Raw genomic sequence first — 21,202 nt, 5'->3', positions numbered from 1 at the left:
GGTGTGGTGCTGAGAGTCTGAGTCCATTGGCTCTCAGTTATTTTTCCCCAGCTGCGGTGGGTGGCACTTTGGTGGTTGGTGGTGGTGTGCTCCAAATGATTAAGAAAGTCTTTGAACTCTCTGAAGGGTGGACCATTGTCATACTTGAGAATAGAAGGAAAAGCCCGTGCTGCAAAAATGCCATCCATCCTCTTGATTACTTTGTCATGTGTGGTTGATGATAAGTCTTCCGGTAGAGGAAAACGTGAGTACTCATCGGCAACTACCATGAGATGATGTCCATTATTGAGAGGTCTGAAGAAGTCAACCACCATCCTCTTCCTTGCCTGATTAGGGATATCAAACATATTCAGCGCGTGTTGAGAGTCACTTTGGGAGACAGACAGTTGAATAGATGACAAGCTTTCAGTTCCCTTTCAAATCATTCATTAAGGTGCGGCAACTACACTCATTCCCTGAGGGCTCTTTTAGTGGCCGCAATGCCACAATGTCCTTTATGTACCAGTTCAATAGCTTGTTGCCTCAGGCTTTAAGGGATAACTATTCTTGCCCCTCTAGCCCCTCTTAATATGACACCACCATGTGTAACAGAAAGGTCTTCCGAACATTCTTGAATTTCTGATACTCCAAATCATTTGTATGAGTTTGAGTTATGTTTCCTCCATGATTGCTTTGCAATTATTCCTTTAAGCTTGAGCATGTCTTTGTCAGTACTAGTAGCTGTCATTGACTTCACTATGAAATTATGTAGGCCCCAGCCGCTTTGGACGTTGTACTATGATGCTGTAGTGGCACTTGTGAAAAGTAGTCTTTGGGGTTTTGATCCTTCCCCGGTCTGTGCTCAATAGTGTAATCATACTCCTGCAAGCACAAGACCCTCCTCTCAATGGAATGGGGTATCTTGGCTTTCGGATTTCCAACGATAATGAGCTGCGTCTGATGATCTGTGACAGGGGTGAACTGCTCTCCATACAGAAACACATGGAAGTGCTTACATGCCCATACTACAGCTTAGCTTTCTTTCTAAGGTTGCGAATAAGCACGTTTGGTCTGAGATAGACTCAGGCTAGAATAGGCCACAATTTATATCTGAGCATCAAGCTGTCCAGGCAAGGATTGTGCCCAGCCCCTCCTGGCTTGCATCTACCACAATCTCTGTATGCAATTGTGGATCAAAGTAGGCCATTTCAGTTGCATTTTCAATTGCATGTTTTATTTTCTTGAATCTTTGGTCACATTCAGATCAGCATTCAATCAGAGCATTTTGCTTTGTTAGTTCTCTTAGGGGGCACACACAAATTTACCTGGAGCAGTAGCTGGCAATGCCTAAGAAGGGTTGCAGCATGTTTACTTTTTCTGGAGGGCAAGTAGACAACAATGCTTGTACCTTTTTGGGGTCAGGAGTGATTCCCTTTTCAATGAAAATATACCCAAAGAAGTTAAGTCAGTTTTTGTGATACTCACACTTCTCTGCATTTAGTGTGAGATCTGCATCAGCAAGCAGACGGCATGCTTGTGTGAGTGCTTTTTCATATTCCTTGTGTGTAGCCCCAAACACCAATATATCATCAGTGCAGTTAAAAGTAGGCCTGGGCTAAAATTCCACTCCGCTTGTGGAAATTGCGATAATTTGACATTTTCGCGTTCCGCGGAGAGCGCGAAAATGTCAAAATTTCCGCAATGCGCATTTTACCGGAAATTTTTTGCTTGCTCGAGCTGTAAAATAATACATTCTCGCGTGCGCGCGATCGCCTTACCTGAATCCCCGCGTTCGCTGACAAGTTTTCCCGATCCGGTCGCGTTCTCCACGAGATATTGGATTGTTGGTAGACATTTGCGCTGTCTTGCGACAGTTCGCGCCTTCAGTAACGTCATTTGTCGCGCGATCACGTCTTTCATCTCGCGATCATGCACCGCGAGACAAGTGAAAACAAGATGGCCGCGCCCGCGAGCAACCGCATGGGTAAGTTGGCGAGCCGCTACCACGCAGAAAATACCGCGAACGAGCGATAAAAAACTTCTGCATCTTCGCAATATTTCCGCGTGTTTGCGGAGATTTTAAACATTTTCGCGATAATTTGCGAAAGTGAATTTCGCGTATTCCGCCCACCCCTAGTTAAAAGCATGTGTGACAGGTTGAAGTATTTGACGGAAGACATTCGGAAAGATTTCTGCAGCTGACGACACACCAGTCTTTTATATCTGGACAAACCAACATGAGTTGAAAAAGTAGTAATGCACCTACAGTTTTCTTCCATTTCAAGTTGATGGATATCCGTTGTTCAAATCAAGGCTGGAGAAAACTTTGGCACCATTCAGCTGTGTGATCATGTATGCAATGTGTGGACCTAGATGTCTTTCTCTTTCGATTGCTTTGTTGGCCTGTTGTATATCAACACAACTGCACACTGAACTTACACTATCCTTTTTTGGCACCACCACAATAGGCGAAACCCACTGCGTCGGACCAGTAGAGCGCTCAATGATTTCATGCTTATACAGTGTTTCTAGTTCTTTCTCAACATTTTCCTGTAAGGGAAAAGCAATATGACTGTGTTGCTGTGCAATAGGGACAATGTCCTCATTAATGTGAAGCTGCACCTTCACTGTCTGAAGTTTCCCAAGTCCATCAAACAATGTCAGGAACTGAGTCACTATTTCAGAATGGGCATTCAAGTTGTAATTATTAGAGATCAGTCCCATGTCAACAGCAGTATTGAAACCTAATAAGCATGCGCTCAACGAAGCACCTTGAAGGACATGAATGTTGCATGCACTGCCTTTTACTTGTGTCCCATTGTTGCTACAAAGGATCCGTGACTCCGCAAGGGCGTAGAAGTTGTCCAGGTGTACACCTTTGTTCTCAACGGTGTGCGACGTGGTATCAGAGATAGTTTGTTGTACTTCTCTGCTGGCATGATGTTTATCGACTCACCACTGTCTATAATAAAAGTTGTAGGCAACCGATCTCCTTGAGTGTGATTTTCGGACAATGTTCAAATTAACTTTGTAGCTTTGCGTGGCAATTGTTTTTAGATTTGTGTTCTCATTAGCAAGTGGCCAGCCCTACATGTGTACATGGGTCTGTGACTGACATCATCATCTCACATCCAATTTCCTCACTGTCACTTGATGATGATGTTAACAAACCTTTGGGAGAGGAATTTGATAATGATCAACTTCGTTTCATTTCCAGTTGCCATAGTTTATGTTGCAGTTTGGCCTAGTGGGGTTTGTTTCCTCTCGCCTGGCTCATACAATTGTAGTCACATGTAGCAAAGATCTGCTGTGCTGTCTTTCCTGTATCTTCAGGCTACAGAACCACACAGCCACCTACTAAGTATAAGTTACAGCATAAATATACTTTTGGGGGCAGTTGAGGGTCAGAGTTTCCAAAAGAAGACTGTTTGTTGTTGTGCTAATAACTTTAGAGCTGTTTGAATAATCTGCACAACCTGTTTAAAAACTATTTATCCACCTTTGCGGTGATCTGTCAAGTAGGGGGAGACAAGAAAAACCAGGGGTGTCACAAAAGGTAACTTCTTTGTTAATTGTCATATGAAACGTTTGCTCTCTGACACAGAAAACACGTCTGAAAGGAATTACATCAAAATTAGCGAAAAGTTAGAAATGTACTCAAAAAGTATGCTTTTTTGATTCGGTGTGTATCCGTTCAGCTATTTTAAAGAAATTAGCGCTTGAAGAGGTGCTCACATTGGGCATGAAGGAGTGAAAAAAAGTTGAGCATATCTGGACAGTTGCTCTGCTGATATGCTTTGATTGGACAATTTAAAAGGGACTAGTCAATATTGATCCATTAAACAGGGTTCCCTCTAATGCCTAAGGAAGATTCTGCTTTGGAAATTTATCTTGATGAAAATCTGGTCAATGGTTTAATTTGACTTTCAGTATCACCAGGTGAAGCCCCCATTCCCAAACCAAATGTCGATAATTGCCCCTGCATAGACTACTGTGAACTCAATTAAATCCCCGTCGGAAATATAAATCCTTTACCTCTCGTTTTGGTCCCCTCCCACCTGGTCAAAGATTCCAAAGTATTTTCAAGGCTAGAACCAGGAGGTGCCTAAAGTCTTGTCAGAATTAGGGATTGCAACCATGGAAAACCACATTTAATCCCAAGAATGATTATTATGAGTGCTTGGTAATGCCATTTGGAGTATGTAATGACCTCCAGCTGTTCAGTGTTTCATCATGATGTATCTGTGAGAACACAAACTAACATGAAAGGGGTAGTGTCTTGGTTACAAAAACATGGATTATATGCAAGTTATTTTTTCAAACTCAATCAGCTGTCTTTTCTTGGATTTATTTCAGACAAAGGAGTTCAGATGTATTCCAACAAAGCAAAGGCTATTCTTGATTAGCCTATACCCACTACTGTGAAGCAAGTTCAGAGATTTCTGGATTTTGTCAAATTTTATAGACAATATTGAAAACTTTTCCCAAGTATTTAAATATTTCACCAATATGACTGTTAGACCTGGCATACTTGGCGTGGGTTCCCCTGTCATTTTTAAGGGTGAGCAGAGCTCGCGGAGATGCACTACGTGGAATTCCGCAGACTTCAGGAAGAATCCATGGAATTTCACGGAGTTCTGTAAGCGGGCATAGATGCTCCACTCGCCCATCCTAGCAGAAGAGCACTTACTGTTGTGGGTACCAAAGCATCGTGGTATGATGTGCAGGGGCATTGAGGTACATCAGGTTGCCCTGGCTGCCTCCAGGAGTCCCAACCAGCCCCCGGTCACCCGCCCGCCATACAGTTGAAGGGCACAGGAGGTTTAACACTCAGAGAGAGACCTGCTACGGGGCTGGCCAATTGGCCGCACAGCCCCATGGTGGCCCTCGCCAATTGGTACCTCCTCAGGGCCAGCAGGCCGGCTTCCCTGTTTACTGTCAAGCGCCTGCGCTTGCAGGCCAAGGCAGAAAACAAACCTGTCACTTAGCTGTTACGCATTGTGCGGTTCAAGCCTCGTTTTCAATCTGTTTCTCTCGTGAACTGAAACTGAGGCTTGACCCACACAATGCGTTCTAGCTAAGAAAGCTGCAGTCGCGAGTCGCGGCACTTGGAGTAGTGACTTGCTGAAGGCTCCCCACACAGATGGGGCAAACTCCGCTATGAGGAAAAATCTGAGGTTTTTGTTGAACTCCGTGCTCCTAGTGAAGCGCAGAATCGCAAAATTCTGCAAACTCTGTCCGTGGAGCGGAGTTAACTGGCCAGATTTAGTCTTTTTGCCTCTACCTCCTGTATTTGTGGCTGTGTGCTGGTCTTCGTTTGGCATATTTGATTTACTGTTAAGTCCCTAGTAAAGTGTACTGTGTGTGCCTCAGTCCTGTAAATCAAATGCTACTAGTGGGCCTTTAGCAATGGTTGCACAACCCACATGAGTAGCCTTGTAAACTTGCCTCAGGCCTGCCATTGCAGTGTCTGTGAGTGCAGTTGTAAACTGGCAAGTGCACCCACTTGCCAGTCCATAACCATCCCAACCATCCCTTTAACTACATTCAAGGCACCCCTACAGTAGGCCCAAGGCACCCCCATGGACAGGGTGTGGTGTGTGTAAAAGATAGGACATGTGCTGATATATTTTACAGGTCTTAATAGTAGGCCTGGGCTAAAATTCCGTTCCGCTCGCGGAAATTGCGATAATTTGACATGTTCGCGTTCCGCAGAGAGAGCGAAAATGTCAAAATTTCCACAATCTGCATTTTACCGTAAAATTTTTGCTTGCTCGCGCTGTAAAATAATACATTCTCGCGTGCGCGCGATTGCCTTACCTGAATCCCCGCGTTTGCCGACAAGTTTTCCCGATCCGGTCGCGTTCTCCACGAGAAGTTGGATTGTTGGTAGCCATTTGCGCTGTCTCGCAACAGTTTGCGCCCGCAGTAACGTCATTTGTCACGCGATCACGTCTTTCTTCTCGCGATCATGCACCGCGAGACAAGTGAAAACAAGATGGCCGCGCCCGCGAGCAACCGCATCGGTAAGTTGGCGAGCCGCAACCACGCAGAACATACCGTGAACAGGCGGGAAAAAAACTTCCGCATCTTCGCGATATTTCCGCGTGTTTGAGGAGATTTTTTACATTTTCGTGATAATTTGCGAAAGTGAATTTCGCAAATTCAGCCCACTCCTACCTAATAGTGAAAAACTGCCAGTTTTGTTTTTCACTATTGCAAGACTAGCTCTCCCATAAGATATCATTGGAGTTGCTTTGTAACATTTTACAAGTCTAATTTTCAATTTGGAAGATCTAGCGATTTTGAGTTTAGGCTCCTGAGCACAGGATTTAAAAGCACCTCTTTTAGGAAGGGTGTTTCTCAAATTATGCTTCTGGAAAATGCCACTTTTAGAATGTAGGCTTTTTCTTGCTTTACTATCCTGTGCCTCTGCCTGCCTGTGGAATCAATGTCTGGTTTAGATTGCCAGCTGAGTTGTTTGTGCATTCACTCTAGACAGTAGCACAAAGGGAGCTGAGGTGTGCCCTGCATATCCTGATGGCCCACCACCAGTCTGATGGGCCTTCCTGAGATAGAATGGTGGGAGGAGTTGTCACTGACACCTGAATAGAGCTGTGCCTGGCCTCTCACAGTGCTGTCTCTGCCCCCTGTAGTGTCTCTGGAGACAAGACAGGGCAGGATCTTGTGGACAACAAAGACTTTCCTTTTAAGTATGCCTACTTCAAAGGCCAAAAGGGGTTTAAGTGTTGTACCTGTAACCCAACATTTTTAGAATACTTCTTGATTGAGGACTCTGCCAAGAAGAAGAGCTGAAGAACTGTAGGAGGGGTACTGCTCCTTTGCTGTATGTTGCTTTGCTGGGTTGGCCTGCAGTTGCTGATCCTCAATGTGGGCAGTGAAAGAAATGGACTTCTCTTTTGAATCCTTCTTTTCCAAGGTTCTCCAAGGGCTTGTGTGTGCTTGCCTCCTTTTGGAAGTCCCAGGGCCAGCAAAGACTTCACCTACATCATCCCTGAACTCCACTTCTGCGAGTTCTGGCCTGCTAAGTGGTGCCAAGTCGAGTTCTGGGCCTTTGGAGGTGGTTTGTGCTCCAAAAGACTGCAAAATCAACGCATCACCCTTCTAGAACCTGTTTTTCTGATGCTGCAACACTGTACGGGAGATGTTTGCACGCAGCACATTCATACGGCTGAGGAAATCAACGCAGTGCCTGTTCTTGGGCCGAAGAACTGCCATAGCCCAAGCTCAGCTCACCATGTCTCTGATGTCCAAGACCACCGCACTGACTATGACACAGGCCATGCTGTGCGGCAGAAAGAATCGATGCATCACTGGTTTGCAGCTGAAAACAGTGATTCAGTGCCTGACGCATTGAGCTCCAGCACATCTGATTTCCACATATCTCACCTGTACGCCAAGTTTTCCACCACATCCCCGGCAGAATAGAACCGTCTTCGGATTTCGACGCATCAGTTTCCCTTGCAGTCTGGATCTGACGCAACACTTCTCCTGCATGCTGTAGAAATGACACATCGCTTCCCCAGGGACTCAGAAACCAATGCATCTCTGTGTTTTCTGATGCTTCTCTTCTCTGCAGCTGTTTTTCCTCATGGATTTTGATGCAACTAAGGTACTTTTCATAGCACCACCAGATCCATGGAGTTCTATGGACAGAATTGCTTAAACCTTTGAAAAGTTATATTTTGGGTTATGTATGTTGGATTTTTGTTGTTTTGGTCTTTTTTTGTTTAGATAAAGAGTGGTTGTTTTTCTACACTGGTGTGGTGTTCATTTGTAGTGTTTTCACTGCGTTACTGTGTGTGCTATGTACAAATACTTTACACATTGCCTCTGAGATAGGCCTGACTGCTCATCCCAAGCTACAAACGGGGTGAGAAGGGTTTATTTTTGGTGTGTAATCCCCTTAGCCTGATTAGATGGAAGGATCCCTACTTAGACAGGGTGCATACCACTGTTAACTAGAGGCCCCCATTTCTACAAATTACTAAGCAGGGACAACCCTTTTTGTGCGCCATGAACAAGAACACGCTTTCAAGAAATGAATAGAAGTCTTCTTCCTAGCTCAAATACTAGGCTACCCGGATAACTCAAGACCATTATTTGTATAAACAGAGTCACCAGCTTCTGAAATTAGGGCCATTCCCTCTCAAAAAGGACCAAAGTCTAGAGACATCCATCTACAGGCCTATTATTCTTGCTCATTATCAGCAACAGAAAAGATTTATGCAGTCTATTATTGAGAATTAATAGCTTTAAAAGAAACCTTTTCTCAGTGGCGCCATAACCTAGAAGGTTCTAATTTCCCCAGTGAAAGTTTGGGCTGACCTCAAGAATCTAATTTTTCTCAAGTCCATGAAATGCGCCTATGTTAGTCATGCGATATGGGCCTTGTTCTTCTCATAGTTTCACAATACTATCACCTACTGTCCAAGAAACAAAGAAGTACAAAAGGGGGTGGTGATGGACGGAGCATCAGAACCAATCAAACACTCACACCCAGTCAACAGATCTGGGTTTGATCCATCACCGTTCTTTAGCCCACTCTGCCACCCCAGTTCAGACATGGCCATATGCAAATCAGTCTGACCCTGTGCCTCATGGGAACAGTCCAGCTCGAACTGCCAAGCCATGCCTTCCCTGGACCGGAAACAAGCTTCCTAGGACCGGTTTCTGGCATTCCAGCCGTCTTCAGCCAGGCTTGCTTGAATCCAGTGGCAAAGTGAGCAAGGGACTCACGTCTGAGCATACCCTGCCAACTTATGGCAAACAAAGCGGTACAAAAGGGGGTGGTGATGGACGGAGCATCAGAACCAATCAAACACTCACACCCAGTCAACAGATCTGGGTTTGATCCATCACCGTTCTTTAGCCCACTCTGCCACCCCAGTTTAGACATGGCCATATGCAAATCAGTCTGACCCTGTGCCTCATGGGAACAGTCCAGCTCGAACTGCCAAGCCATGCCTTCCCTGGACCGGAAACAAGCTTCCTAGGACCGGTTTCTGGCATTCCAGCCGTCTTCAGCCAGGCTTGCTTGAATCCAGTGGCAAAGTGAGCAATTGCCAGAAACCGGTCCTAGGAAGCTTGTTTCCGGTCCAGGGAAGGCATGGCTTGGCAGTTCGGGCTGGACTGTTCCCATGAGGCACAGGGTCAGACTGATTTGCATATGGCCATGTCTGAACTGGGGTGGCAGAGTGGGCTAAAGAACGGTGATGGATCAAACCCGGATCTGTTGACTGGGTGTGAGTGTTTGATTGGTTCTGATGCTCCGTCCATCACCACCCCCTTTTCTACCGCTTTGTTCGCCATTAGTTGGCAGGGTATGCTCAGACGTGAGTCCCTTGCTCACTTTGCCACTGGATTCAAGCAAGCCTGGCTGAAGACGGCTGAAATGCCAACAACCGGTCCTAGGAAGCTTGTTTCCAGTCCAGGGAAGGCATGGCTTGGCAGTTCGGGCTGGACTGTTCCCATGAGGCACAGGGTCATACTGATTTGCATATGGCCATGTCTGAACTGGGGTGGCAGAGTGGGCTAAAGAACGGTGATGGATCAAACCCAGATCTGTTGACTGGGTGTGAGTGTTTGATTGGTTCTGATGCTCCGTCCATCACCACCCCCTTTTGTACCGCTTTGTTCGCCATAAGTTAGCAGGGTATGCTCAGACGTGAGTCCCTTGCTCACTTTGCCACTGAATTCAAGCAAGCCTGGCTGAAGACGGCTGAAATGCCAGAAACCGGTCCTAGGAAGCTTGTTTCCGGTCCAGGGAAGGCATGGCTTGGCAGTTCGGGCTGGACTGTTCCCATGAGGCACAGGGTCAGACTGATTTGCATATGGCCATGTCTGAACTGGGGTGGCAGAGTGGGCTAAAGAACGATGATGGATCAAACCCAGATATGTTGACTGGGTGTGAGTGTTTGATTGGTTCTGATGCTCCGTCCATCACCACCCCCTTTTGTACCACTTTGTTCGCCATAAGTTGGCAGGGTATGCTCAGACATGAGTCCCTTGCTCACTTTGCCACTGGATTCAAGCAAGCCTGGCTGAAGACGGCTGAAATGCCAGAAACCGGTCCTAGGAAGCTTGTTTCCGGTCCAGGGAAGGCATGGCTTGGCAGTTCGGGCTGGACTGTTCCCATGAGGCACAGGGTCAGACTGATTTGCATATGGCCATGTCTGAACTGGGGTGGCAGAGTGGGCTAAAGAACGGTGATGGATCAAACCCAGATCTGTTGACTGGGTGTGAGTGTTTGATTGGTTCTGATGCTCCGTCCATCACCACCCCCTTTTGTACCGCTTTGTTCGCCATAAGTTGGCAGGGTATGCTCAGACGTGAGTCCCTTGCTCACTTTGCCACTGGATTCAAGCAAGCCTGGTTGAAGACGGCTGAAATGCCAGAAACCGGTCCTAGGAAGCTTGTTTCCGGTCCAGGGAAGGCATGGCTTGGCAGTTCGGGCTGGACTGATCCCATGAGGCACAGGGTCAGACTGATTTGCATATGGCCATGTCTGAACTGGGGTGGCAGAGTGGGCTAAAGAACGGTGATGGATCAAAACCAGATCTGTTGACTGGGTGTGTGTGTTTGATTGGTTCTGATGCTCCGTCCATCACCACCCCCTTTTGTACCGCAAGAAACAAAGAAGGCAAAGCAATTGCTCTCTTTCGGCAGGGGTTAGAAGATAGTTGGGATTCTGAGCATTTGAGTTTTATATTAGTTGTGCAGAAAGAGAAGAAAATTGCAGTATAAAAGTAAAATCAAACAAGGCACCTTGTTACAAGAAGATCCATCCTAAACGAGTAGGCAACAGGGCTAATCATGTCAGGATCAGAAGACCTATATTCCTGAAGCTTTATGGCAAGGAAAATTTATTTCATTTTGATATGTTAATCACTGTTGTGGTTATCCAGGAGGCAAGAAAAACACTGAGTTAGTTAGTAGAATATTTCGGTGGTGTAATATGACGAATACTGTACAGGACTCTACTAGCAATTTTGTGACTTATAGCTAGAATACATATTCAAACCGAAAGACAGTATATTTATTAGACCCTCTACCAAGACCCATACAACCATGGTCGAGAATGTCTATGGATTTTCATATGGACCAAACTAAATCTGAAGCATACGCAATATAATGGGTGACAGTTGACTTTTTTTCTAAACTGGCCTTCTAGGTTCCAATCAAGAGATTTCCCAAAGCAACAGAACCTGCTCAGTTTAAAAAAAAAATAGTCAGACGACCTGGACTTCCTGAAATATTCTTCACAGACAGTGGAACACAGTTGGCTCCACATTTTTAATATATTACTTCAACAGTTGGGAATATATTAATTAAAGTTACCACCCTCAGACCGATGGTTAGGCAGAAATATTACACCATGCATTCCTTTAACTGACCATCAGGAAGAATGGGTAAAGTGGGTTGGGTGGTAAAATTTGGTTATAACTCACTGCATATGATATTTCGTAGATTATGACCTACCACTTTGGGTTATGTAAATATGCTTTCCATACAGAACCATATACAAGGTTTAAACAAGGGCTACTACAGAGTTGTGCAAAAACTTTCAAGAGCTAGGGTCACCTACAAGAAATGTGCTCACCGACACGGAATCCTTGTCCCTTTGTACAATTTAGGTGACTTATTGTGGTTGTCTGCTGCTACTATGGTCATCGCTATGGCACATTCAAAGTTTTCTTCTCACTTTTCACAGTGAATGACAGGGTGCAAAACTCAGCAGTAATGCTGAAGCTATCTGAGAGCTGGCAGATACAACAAGTGGTCAATATCTCCAGAGTTAGGAGAGCATAGACATCCCAAATAGCCAAGTGGCACACAGAATTTGAGGTAGAGGCTGCTTTAGACTCCTGTTTCGAGACATGGAGCATTACAGGACCTGATTGCCCTGAGGGGTTATGATGCAGGAGACCCATCATGGGAACCATGCTCCTTTTCACATGAATCCCAATTTGTAAGGCAGGTTCATGTGAAGCTTGTGCAGAAGCCCTCACCTAAGATAAGGGAGGGGGTTGCTGGGAGGGTTACTGTCAGAATCAAGGGTATGAGGAGGTGGGCCTTCCAGGTCAAGATCACTATGAGACCAATCAGATGAAACCTCCAAGGGAAGAGGGGAGCTCCAAGGAGAATTTAAGAACTATCAGAAATAGTGGTCACTTGCCTCAAGGCTAGTTTGTTCTATGGTTTTCTGACATTTAGTTCCTGCCCACTGTTTGATTTTTTCTGAACCCTTGCTGATTTTCCATTCCTTCCCTTGCTTTGTCCCCCACCTGCAGTGGTCTACCTTAGTTGGTTTGCTCACTCCTGCATCGGATGTGTAACAGTACCATTTACACTCTGAACCTACCTGTTTGGGCTGTTCCTCTTGTGCGTCCTCCTAACAATCCTCTAGATGCTTAGCTGCCACACCAAATTTCCTCTGCCCCCCAGTCCTCAGATTCTTGAGTTTCCGGAGATTTACAAGTAATCTGGATCTTTCAGCAGAGCTTCCTTACTAAGAACCTGATCAATCCTAGACTGAAATTGGGGTTGAGGCTGGAAGCTGTTCACCTTTTGTTTACTACCTCCTTTGTCCTTTAGCTGATTCTTGGAGAACGTGTGCAACCAGATGTGTGTCTGATGAAATACAAAAACTGTTAATGAACCACTGAAGATGCCTTGTGTGTTTCTCTAACCCTTAACTTCATATTTCATTATTCAAGATTGTGTGCTCTGAGCTCGTGTCACTCAGAACTTTGTTAATCTCTAAGAGCAGAGTCTTGAGTACTAGCACTAGAATCTACCAATCAAATACTTTTAAATCTTGAACGTCAAAGAGGCGTAAATGGGGATTTTTGAGGCAAAGACACTCAAAGAAAGCCAAGGTGATCTACATTTTAATATGGGGATCCTGCCTATAACTAACTGTGGTATCTGAAAATCTGCTACCAAGACGATGTGTTAATTTTTGGGGAGAACAGGGAACAACATGATCTCAGAATCAGACAAGTACTAAGGAGATTCACGGAGCAGTGACTTACTGTAAAAAGGGAGAAGTGCAAAATTGGTTGTCAGGAAAGAAATTATTTGGGGCACAAGATTTCAGCGGGAGGCATTCCACCCAAGGAAGAACTAAAAAATTCCATCATGAATCTATCTAGTTCAAATGAAGAATGGAGTGCAATTTCTTTGGAGTGAGAGCTGTCAGGGAGAATTTGAGGACACCAAGACTGCGTTAGCTACTGCCCCAAATTTGAAAGCATTCCGGCCAGGCAGACACACCGTAATAACAACCGATGCCAGTTCAAAAGGTTTAGGTGCAGTCATGGTACAATTAGGACAGAGGGGCGAGGAGATTATCGCTTCGCTTCTCGATCATTGAAACATGCTGAAAATAATTATTCAGTGATAGAGAAGGAAGCGTTGGCTGTTCATTGGGCACTTAACTAATTCCGGAACTTTATTTGGGGAACACGGTTTTCAGTAAGAACTGATCATAAGCCTCTTACAGAAGTATTCACAAAAAAGGGGATAGATTGTATTTCTAGTAGAATCAGGAGGTGGGTAGTTGGTCTTCGAGAGTTCACCTTTGGAGTAGAATATATACCGGTAGTGAAACATTTTACGGCAGATTGCCTCTCTCGCCTGGTGGAAACTCCCAAGGGAGAAGGGGAGAGTGTAAACAAACAGGAAGAAGATAATTTTGATTCTCAACGAGAAAGTGTATGTATGGTCACCCAGGGAGCAGTAGAAGAGACACAATGGAAAGCATAATTAGAGTCTAACATTCTGTTACAGAGAGTGTGTGAGAACACAATAAAAGGGTGGACAGGCCAAGATAAACATGATGAAAACCTCAAACCATATTGGATGGTAAGGGAAGAGTTGTCCCTGATGGATGGGTGTCTTTTCAGAGGCACAAAGTTAATCCCTCCAACAACTCTGAAAATAAAAATGGTTGACCTAGCTCATGAAGGTCACTTAGGGATTACTAAAACTAAACAGAGGCTACGTTTAGATTTCTGGTGGCCTAACATGGATTTAGAAATTGAAAGGAAAACACGGGAATGCTTATCCTGCACCTCCAGTGACAAAGTACTAAAGCTTCATACGCCACCAATGCTTTGCAGATCAGCACCCAAGGGTCCTTGGATGGATGCAATAATAGACATTATAGGTCCATTGTCAGGGGAGAAGCAGTCTTTGAACATCCTCGTACTAGTAGATCTGTTTTCTCGTTAGCCTGAATTGAAGTTTGTTGCAGAAATTAATACCAGGACAGTTATAAGTTTTCTAGTGGAAGTGTTTTTAAGAGAAGACTTACCACGCTCTTTAAAAACTGACAATGGGGTTCAATTTTGTTATCAAGAAATTGAAGAGTTTTTGCATTGTAATGGAATACGTCACAAGTTGTGTGCACTCTGTTACCCAGAGGCAAATGGGATGGTAGAGAGATTTAACAGGACTATCAAAGAGGGTATCCAGCTAGCCAAATTAATGGGCTAGATTAGAGAGAAGAGGTTATGAAGCGGCTGGAGGCATACCGTTTAACACCACATCAGACGACAAACGAAACACCATTTGAGTTAATGAAGGCAAGAAAACCCAACTCCAGGCTGGTACCAGGTTGGATGAGTGATAATTGTCTCTAGTAACACAAAGAGGAGAGAAAGGGAAAATAAACTACAAGTGGAAAAGAAAGCTAGATATGACAGGATACATGGAGCTAAAGAGATACATTTTAAAGTAGGTGATGTAGTTAGAGTCAAAGCTCCCACTGGAAGAACAAGTTGGTCGAAATTTACTGAACCTATGAGAATTGTGAAACTCTTTAAAAATGCTGTAAAAACTGATGATGGGAGAATTTGGAACATGGGAAGAGTTGCTAAATGTACTGTTCCTGAAAAAGTAGTGATCACCCAGGTAAGTTACAGCGGTGAAGCTTGTGAGAGAGGTAGTAGCTCACTCACAACCAACCGAGGGGGTGCTGAGAATTCTTTCAGGTCAAGTGGAAGGAAAATATGCCGTCCGGGCTATCTTAAGGATTTTGTGGTCACAACTACTTAAATTGTTACTGTTCATTTTTATACAAATGAGAATGCATTTTTCATATTGCGACTTTCTGTCTTCCTACTCTACTCCTTTGGTTTACTTTTTCTCGCAGGATGAGAGCTTTCAGTTCTAAAGGAGGGGGATGTGTGGTATCTTCCTTGCATTTTTGTTTCCTTTCCTCTTGCCTTTCCCTGTCCCCTTTCTCTGTTCTCTAAATGGTTTGGCCAGAGCACCCATTGTCTTCGGGGCCTGGTGATGTATTTAGAATGTTGATGCCAGGACATTCTATAGTGAGTGCCTGGATCAGTTGAGGAGAACGTCGGTAATGGTTGCACAGCTGTGGCTGAGGCATTCCTGAAATAAACCATTGTGTACTCTCCAGTGGCTCCAGTGTGCATTTCTTCTATTTAACACTAACCAAACAGAGGTAGACTTTACGATTCTTGGTGCTTGGCAGATGGAGAGGGCTGACTGAGAGCGGGCACTGGAATGGAGAGAGAGGAGTAAAGAAAGTGAAGTAGACCAAGGATAGAATTTTAAAATCATGGTTTGTAGGTCATTGTATTCCCCCCTAGAGATAGTTCTGACACGCACAAAACGGCATCAGTGTGAATTTTCTTGTCTGAGGAGAGAGACATCACCTGCCACCTGGCACTACTCCCTGACATCATGGATTAGAGAAAAACAGCCCAGTACTAGTATACACTCTACCGAAACTGCAACTGCTCCTCGCACCTTTTAGCGGACAGGTAATGAATCATGTGCGTGGTGTGTGAATAAAAGTAAGCACTGCTGTGAGTGTGCTTTGAGCAGGACTTCACAGAAAAGGAGATGGTTGTAACTTTACCGGGCAATACAAACCTCACTAATTCTTTTATTTTGATGTCTTTTAGATTTAAAATCATAATTGCATACATTGCATACCTTGTTCCCACAAAAAATGGGTTACTGGCATGCATCTTGGTGACAAATAAACTCCTTCCATTGGTTTCAGTCAGTGAAGGACTGCAGTGCGTTAGTTAAGGCCAAAAGAGATACAGGTACTTAAAAATAAAGAGATTTTGAAATCTCATTATTATGTATTGTAGCATTTTAAAATAAAATGACTTCCAATAACTCCTTTAAGGTTTAGAAAGTATTTCAACACAACATGCTTAATATGGAACCTGGGCTGTAAAAGAAAAAGAGTTGTATTGTGTGATTTTCAAAGTGATGGTTTGCACATGGGAAAAACCTGGTCTCTTCATGGACTGTGTTCCATTGACTTTCATTATAAAATTTTCGAGCTGAAGTATATTGCCTGGTTTATATACCTAATCGATCAGAATGTTAGTCAAGAATATGTTACTATCAAGTGTTCTCTTTTCTGCCAGTCGTTGGTTAATCTTAAAATAAGTTGTTATTTGACAGATTTATGAACTGTGCAAATGCACATAAGAGGAGGAGACACAGCCCTGCTCTCTGTTTTTCAGCATACCAGCCACCTCTAGGTCTTTCCCGCCTGGAGGATGTTGCTAGTCACAAATCTCTATACTATCCCTCCTTGATTCAGGTTGTGGGCTGTGTTGGGCCCCCGGGGGCTAAATCAAAATGAAGCGCGGGAGGCCGTGCTTCGTTTTTTTACGTTAGCAGGATGCGCGGACCCTACGCACATCCCGCGATTTTTTTAGAAAAAAAATACTTTTTTTTTTGCCCTTGGGGGTCCTTGTGGGACCCCCTGAGCAGGCCTAGGGGGGTCGGGGTGTTTCTTCCCTGCCCCCTTGTCACGTTTTGCACCGTTTTTCGGTTTTCTTGTGCCTCGGTTCTACCGAGGCACAAGATGGCTGCCAACACTTCCTGATTCAGAGTGTTGGCAGCTAGTTAGCATTCAGCTCGTGCTCGGGAGGGTTCGGGGAGGGTGCAAGAGGGTGCGCGGATCCTCCCTGGCCATAGATATCACTAACTTTTTTACCCTAATTTTCTCATGAACTACTGAACGGATTTACACCATTTAAGCAAAAGGCACGAGTCTGAACTGAGGACTACCTCTTTGCCAAATTTGGTGTAATTCCGTTCAGCAGTTCGGGCTGTAGCTGCGACAACAGATTCTATGGGAAATTGCATGGGAAAAATGCGTTTTGGGACCCCCTTTTTCGACGAATCACCACGAAACTTTCAAGGTAGGATCGGAGCGGAGCTGGCCATAAGTTTGGAAAATTTCACGAAGATTCGCCAATCGCCGCCAGACTTATTGGGAATAGAATGTTGCAGATTTCCTATGGAAAATAGGTCCTAACTATAACTATCTACTGGCGACCGCCAGTAGATAATAAATATATATATTTATATATATACACACACATATATATATTACCTACTGGCGGTCGCCAGTAGGTAGTTATAGTTAGGACCCTGTTTCCATAGGAAATCCGCAACATTCTATTTTGAATAACTTTGGCGCCGGTCGACGAATCCTCGCGAATTTCTCAAAATAGGTGGGGCGCTACGCTCCGCTCCTACCCTGAAAGTCTCGGGGGGATTCGTCAAGCGGGGGCTGAGATAAAAGGGGGGTCCCAAAACGCGTTTTTCCCATGCATTTTTCCATAGGACCTTTAGACAGGGCTACAGCCCGAACGGCTGAACAGAATTACTAGAAATTTGGCAGAGAGGTAGTCCTCAGGTCAAGGAAGTGCCTTTTGTAGGTTTGGTGTAAATCTGTTCAGTAGATTCTGAGAAAATAGCCTTTAAATCAATATATATATCTGAGCCAGCTTACGGTACGCTTACCGTAAGCTTACCGTACGCGTACGGTGGCGTGCGCGAGCGCGATTCTGATTGGCTGTTAGATCTTAGTAAACATTCGAATCGGCCGAAACGAGGAAGCGGCGGCCGCCATTTCGTGTGTGTCACTCAGAAAAAAAAGAGTGATAACAAGAAAAGGGGGCAAGGAGGAGAGTTACAGACCCCCTAACATTTGTAAGGGGGTCAAAGAAGGACAGAAAAGTACAAAGAAAACATTTATTGATTTTAAAAAAAATCACGGGGTACGCGTACGGTAAGCGTACGGTAGAAAAAAAAAATAAAAAAAGAAATGAAAATCAGATTTAAGTGTTTAGATATTAGGGGGCTCTAAAAAGAGCTGTTGTGTTTATTAAGTGATTTTTTAGTGGTACCTACAAGTAAGTACCGATGCAGAGTCTAAGGTTCAAGAGGAAGACTCTGTTCCCTTCATCATTGAAGTGTACACCATCTCCTCTATAAATGTCTTGCATGTCATAACGCAAGTTGTTGTGGTAAATGGAACCCATACCATAGTCACGGAGGAAAGCAGAAACAGATTTGTTGACGTGCTTCCTTGCTTTGTCAATCTGCGGACAGAAATGATTGGACCAGTTCCATTTTTGCCTTTGGCATATGTTAGAAAACACAAAGGCAGTTTTAGGGAAAAGTGAAAACAGTTGTGCAAAGGTGTCCTTCATAAGCATTTCCAGACCTACCCCAGTCAAAGTGCCTAGGTCATTGCCACCACAGTGCACTATTATGAGGTCAGGGTGTTGGATGTGCATGAAGGATTTCACCAATGGCATCAATTGGTGCCACTTTAACCCTCTCTGACCAATCCATTTAATGTCTACATTTGGCAGAGCAAGGTCTCTCACCATATCTGTTTTCTCTGCATACTTTTCACTCCAGAAGACATAGCTGTGCCCTACAATCCACACTGTGAACATCTTCAAAGGAGAACTGGATGCACTCAGGAGGTGTAATTCAGTAGAATGGCAATATGAAAAGAAAGACAGTTTGGAAATGGAGGCATACATATTTTTTTCATAAAAAAAAGAACTGATTGGCTGTTTCATACCATTCTACACTAAAAACTAGGCTGTATGTGTAAATTTATAGAAGCATGTTTTGTATTGGTACAGAAAAATGTGTTACCAAAGAACAGTACTATGGATTTGCTGTAAGGTTTGAAAAGTCAAGCACTCTTGCTCTGTGGAATTGAAACATTGTTTGGCGAACTTCTGACCTAACTCCACACAGCAGTGTTCCATGAGCTGTTGCTATGGTAGCAGGCAGAAGTCAAGTTGGGGGAAGGGTACTAGGCAGAAGTCAAGTTGGGGGAAGGGTACTTTTGGAAAAGGGTTGGTTTTCAACCAATAGAAATGTGTGATTACATTTGAAAAAAAGGGGGAAGCACTGAGATTTGAAACTTACATGTATATGTGTGGAAAAATAGAGGGACACTTTGCCATTATCTGGTTCTGCTGAGAGGAGAGAGGTGTAGAGAACAGAGATCCTGGCTCTGATAATCTGCTGTTTGAGTGCCACATTTCTTTCACAACTAACTAATTTTAAAGGTGAGTTTAGAGTTTGAGAGGAGATGTATATGGTAAATTAAGAAATGAATAATAGAAATGTAATTCTTTTTGTTGAAGTTGTGTTTATTATTTTCTGTTTTGGGAGAAATTTAAATGTGAGGAACATGTAAAATAATATGGACTATGTTTTCACCATAAATTAAGGTGTATTGGTATAAAAAAAGAATAGTTTAAGGGTTTGAGGTTGGACTCAGTAATGAAAATACATTCAGCATCACTAAGGCTGGTTGCCCTTGGTGGAATGTAGGCAGTCACCCAGGTTACACATGTTGGGAAGTATAGGCAGAGATTTATTGTGTACAACTCTGGTAATTTTATATTTGCATTAGTAGGAAAAAGGGGGAGCGATTTTTTGGTGCAGAAGCAGACTCTTAGCACACACCCAGCTCCTTTCCATGTATAATCATGCACAGTATTTACAAGCGAGTGGGGTTTGAGGTTTCAGTCTGTAATGCAAATACATTCAGCATCACTAAGGCTGGTTGCCCTTGCTGGAGTGTAGGCAGTCACCCAGGATACACATGGTGGTGGTCTGAAAAAGCAGTCTGGACATGGGCTTTTTAAAAAATCTGAAAAGTGGATTCATAATGTATCAGTCTGTAAAAGTGATTATCACTTGCCAAAAAAAAAGAGCAGTAAGTGTGCTTTCAAATTGGCAAAGAAATTTCGTTTTGTGACTAATGTGAAAACATGACTCTGTGTGCAAATAGGAATTACAGCCAGAGATTTATTGCGTTTTGCTCTGGTGATTTCACAGTTGCATTAGTAGGAAAAAGGGGGAGCGATTTTTGGGTGCAGAAGCAGACTCTTAGCACACACCCAGCTCCTTTCCATGAATAATCATGCACAGTATTTACAAGCGAGTGGGGTTTGAGGTTTCAGTCTGTAATGCAAATACATTCAGCATCACTAAGGCTGGTTGCCCTTGCTGGAGTGTAGGCAGTCACCCAGGATACACATGGTGGTGGTCTGAAAAAGCAGTCTGGACATGGGCTTTTTAAAAAATCAGAAAAGTGGATTCATAATGTGTCAGTCTGTAAAAGTGATTATCACTTGCCAAAAAAAAGAGCAGTAAGTGTGCTTTCAAATTGGCAAAGAAATTTCGTTTTGTGACTAATGTGAAAACATGACTCTGTGTGCAAATAGGAATTACAGGCAGAGATTTATTGCGTTTTGCTCTGGTGATTTCACAGTTGCATTAGTAGGAAAAAGGGGGAGCGATTTTTTGGTGCAGAAGCAGACTCTTAGCACACACCCAGCTCCTTTCCATGTATAATCATGCACAGTATTTACAAGCGAGTGGGGTTTGAGGTTTCAGTCTGTAATGCAAATACATTCAGCATCACTAAGGCTGGTTGCCCTTGCTGGAGTGTAGGCAGTCACCCAGGATACACATGGTGGTGGTCTGAAAAAGCAGTCTGGACATGGGCTTTTTAAAAAATCTGAAAAGTGGATTCATAATGTGTCAGTCTGTAAAAGTGATTATCACTTGCCAAAAAAAAAGAGCAGTAAGTGTGCTTTCAAATTGGCAAAGAAATTTCGTTTTGTGACTAATGTGAAAACATGACTCTGTGTGCAAATAGGAATTACAGGCAGAGATTTATTGCGTTTTGCTCTGGTGATTTCACAGTTGCATTAGTAGGAAAAAGGGGGAGCGATTTTGTGGTGCAGAAGCAGACTCTTAGCACTCACCCAGCTCCTTTCCATGTGGAATCATGCACAGTATTCACAAGCGAGTGGGGTTTGAGGTTTCAGTCTGTAATGCAAATACATTCAGCATCACTAAGGCTGGT

This window comes from Triturus cristatus, chromosome 7 (assembly GCF_964204655.1).
Source record: "Triturus cristatus chromosome 7, aTriCri1.1, whole genome shotgun sequence".
NCBI lineage: Eukaryota > Metazoa > Chordata > Amphibia > Caudata > Salamandridae > Triturus > Triturus cristatus.
This window is presented reverse-complemented; position numbering follows the sequence as displayed.